The sequence below is a fragment of the Poecilia reticulata genome, linkage group LG5 (genome assembly GCF_000633615.1).
Source record: "Poecilia reticulata strain Guanapo linkage group LG5, Guppy_female_1.0+MT, whole genome shotgun sequence".
Classification (NCBI taxonomy): domain Eukaryota; kingdom Metazoa; phylum Chordata; class Actinopteri; order Cyprinodontiformes; family Poeciliidae; genus Poecilia; species Poecilia reticulata.
The window spans coordinates 25,270,353-25,274,203 of record NC_024335.1 but is presented as its reverse complement, the minus strand read 5'-3'; positions in this window follow the sequence as shown (position 1 = coordinate 25,274,203).

Genomic DNA, 3,851 nt, shown 5'->3' with positions numbered 1-3,851 from the left:
ATATACAACGTGAAATTCAAAGAGCAGTCCATTAACTCATTGTCTTGGTTCCTCCTAATGAGAAGGGTGGGGCTGTTTTGTAAATGTGACTGGCCTCTATAAAACCATGAACACATCTACTCTAGTCATTTTGAGGTCATTTACAGATTCTGAACGTGTGAATTCTACGCTTTCCAATGATAGAAAACATATGGAGCTTAAAAAAAAAGTTATTTACTACAAGTGTTGAGTGCACCAATGATAGTTAGGTCTATTTGTAATTTAGAAGTGTTGAATACGATGCTTGCCACTATTGTATTTGTATTGGCACTACTTTGTGAAGCGGAAGGTTACGCGCTTATTAAGACAATAAAGGCGGAGCCTCCCTGCTTCTTTTCGTTCTCTGTGTGTTTGGCCACAGAGCAAGGCAGCGTGACTACCAGTTAAATTGATAATATCTCCTATCTCCTATATATTTTCATAAGTAAGTTAATACTTCTGCAACGATGTATTCACGAGGCACAAATGATGATGAAGAGTCCAGAGCCTCCCGTGGAAATAATATGAGTTCCGCTGCAGAAGTACCGACAAGAAGCATAATAAAAATAAAATAGACTTGCCTTGCATTAGCAAAAACAAACATTTTCTTTCAGCCAGTAAATAGTACAACTTAAATAATTTTATTTTAGGTGTTAAGATGCAGTTAGTCCGTGTGGGGCTCAGCTCTGTTCACTGCTTCACCGTCATACCGCATTCAGCACAGCGACAGACCGAGATCTGCATGCATGTAGCATGTTAGGTGTCGCAATAGTGTTCAAAAACAAGTAAAAGTTCTGCAACTCACCCTGGGAAACTTCAGGCTTCACTATCTAAAGGATTTATTTTTAGTGACCCGGTCTTAACCCGTTTATCCATTACTATTTTTTAGCACAATCCTTTGCTAAGCTAACTGTAGCCTAGCACTTTGAGCTAAAGTAACGGCAAATAAACGGCTGTTTACATGTAGTACCCCGCCTACTACAAGGGGGCGTCCGCGGAACACCAGTGGACAGGAGACCACACTTTGAAAAAGGCTGATTTTAGCCTAAAGTATGTGTGATATATGTCCATGAAGAGTGTATGTATACTTTATATGCTTCACTACTCACATTGTTAATGTCACGATAAGGCAGGTGGTTATGTTGAGTTTTATTTACGGGTATCATGTTTTCAAATTTTACTCAAGTAAAAGTAGCACTACTTCAAAAGTATTTTTACTCTAGTAAAAGTAAAAAGTAGTCATTCAATAAATTACTAAAGTAAGGGTGAAAAAGTATTTGGTAAAAATATACTCAAATACTGAGTAAGTGATCAAATTATCCATCACTTAATATTTAAAAATTACATCATCAGACAGATCACAATATAAAATTAAGTGGAAATGTTGGTATTTTAAGTACCAAAATGACAATAATACATATGTGTAACAAAAAAGTAATAAAATGAGGTAAAATATTTTTTTTCAAAATCAGTTTCTTTCAATAAGAAAACAATTGAAACTTGGTCTGTGTCTTTGTCCAGTAAATTTTTGGTTAAAACATGTTTGTTTTTCATTCAGTGGGTAGAGAATCCAGATATTTGACTCAAGTAAGAGCAGAGATACTTAAAAGTAAAAAGTACTTTTAAGAGAAAAAGTATTCCTAAAAGTAATTTTTTTTCAAAAAAGTAATTGTAACTAGTTACTCTGGTATCACAGAAACATGACCATATATAATTTCCCTCCGCTTGATGCTTTGTATTAGTTGAGCACATTATATTTCCGTGGCATAAGCTGAGGTTTTTGGAAAAGTTTAAAGGGTATGAATACTTTTGCAGTGTGCTTGAAGCAGTGCTGCTACGGCCTCCATTGTAGTGAAGGTTTCTGCAGGGCGGGGGACAGATGAAGGTAATTACATCCCTTTCAGATCTGTTGCCAGGGAGTGGCGAGCTGCAAAAGTCGCTCAGATTAATGAGCGCTTCCGGGGAGATGTCCTCTATCTGACTCATCTCAAATTTGGCCGCTGCAGAAACCCGACATTTTCCAAAAGTATATAAAATAACAACAGAACAACACATTTTACGTCTTTCCTCTGTGCTCCAGCTCGCCCTGTTATTAATGACGGCGGCTCTGTGTGACACTGACCTACTAAAAGCTGCATGGATGCTTTAGCTGAGGCGGAGAGATCATCTACTATCTGTGAGAAGAGAAAGGATGGCCTCCCAGAAGGGCTGTTGTGGAGTCAGAGGTGAACAGAGACGGCTGAACCGTTTTTAATCCATGCATGGCAGAGAGACGTGGTAATAGCTGAGAGTGATGGATGGCCTTGTTAGACAATTACTGTAATGGAGTACTGCAGGGTTCCACAAGTATGTTGAGTGGAGATTCACGTGTACTGTAAGTAAAAAGAAATTAAGGAACACAGAGGAAAGCTGAACACATTAATAACATGCTGATGTAAGTGCTTCTTTACGTCGAGTAAAGTGATTCATCTCTTATTATATTATTACTGGAACCCTTCCTACCTGGAAAATATGGAAATAAATGATAAGACAACATGATTGAAAAGGTAAAATACATAATTTTCTTTTAAATTTATGTTTTGAAAAATCAGTTTTTACTTCCTCGTTGCTCTGCTTCTTTGTTTCCACCAGTGAGCCGAGGCCAAAACTGCTTCCATTAAATATTTTGCTGCAGTGACGTCAGTTTTATTCCTGCACTGCAGTGTGTCATCGGACATTGTGCATTGTTGCTCTATAAGTTATAAGCGGTCTATAACGTTATCATAAATCTGCTTAAAGTCAATAACAGATCACACTAAGAAATATTTTATTGCACATTCAGCTCAAATAAACTTTTAAGTACTACGATTCTCCATTAAACTAATTCCTGCTTAATATCTCACTGCTAATTGTGTAATTCCTTACAATATTGCTAAAAATACCATATCTTTGTTTTTTTTTAATTTTTCTTTTAAGTTACTTATTGTGAAATAAAATTATCTTTAATATTTTAATGCTTTAAAACACCAAGAGTTACTGTGGTGAAGTACATGCCTAATGTGTAGAAAACATTACCCTGATGTAGTTTTATACATAGTTTAATACATTTTTCACATGTTTTATATGGAATGGTAAAAAGTAAATGTATTTATCATTTAGTATCAATAAATATTTACTTAGTGTGCCATAAAATACATGCAGATCTTCTAGATCACAGGAAAACAACAGAATTCAGTATAGTTAAATAGTTAATTCAATTAAAAAATGTATATAAAAAACTCTTTAAAGGTAAAAACATTTTATAGATCATTTTAAATCATAAAGTTATACATCTTTGTTTGACAAACAAGAATGAAGACCCTCTTCCCCTCTAGTGATGACTGATGGATATTACAGCTTAAAGAGACATGAAGCCCGAAGCAAATAAAGGGGCGTAAATAAATAAATAAATAAATAAATAAATAAATAAATAAAATAATAATAATATATACTTGTTATTATTGAAAAGCTACTAGAAAAGCAGGTCCTGCAGCACAGTTATCTGCTACAGCAAGTTAGAAAAGTTTCAGTTTAAAACTCAAATTATCTTTTCCTTCAAAAATATGAGATAACTTTTCTTTTTAGCATATAGCAACCATTGGGCAGCTATTTGTTTTATAGGATTTATTTTGTTTTATTGTTATTGAGCATTCTGGGTAAATGTTGCATGTTGTTGGATATTATTAGCTGCCATTAGGGAAATGACTCAAATGCTGCACATTTGTAACGTCAAATTACTTGGACTTAACTCACTACCTGTCCTCTGAGGACAGGTCTGCTAAATATATATATATATAGCCAAATTTGAGATGAGT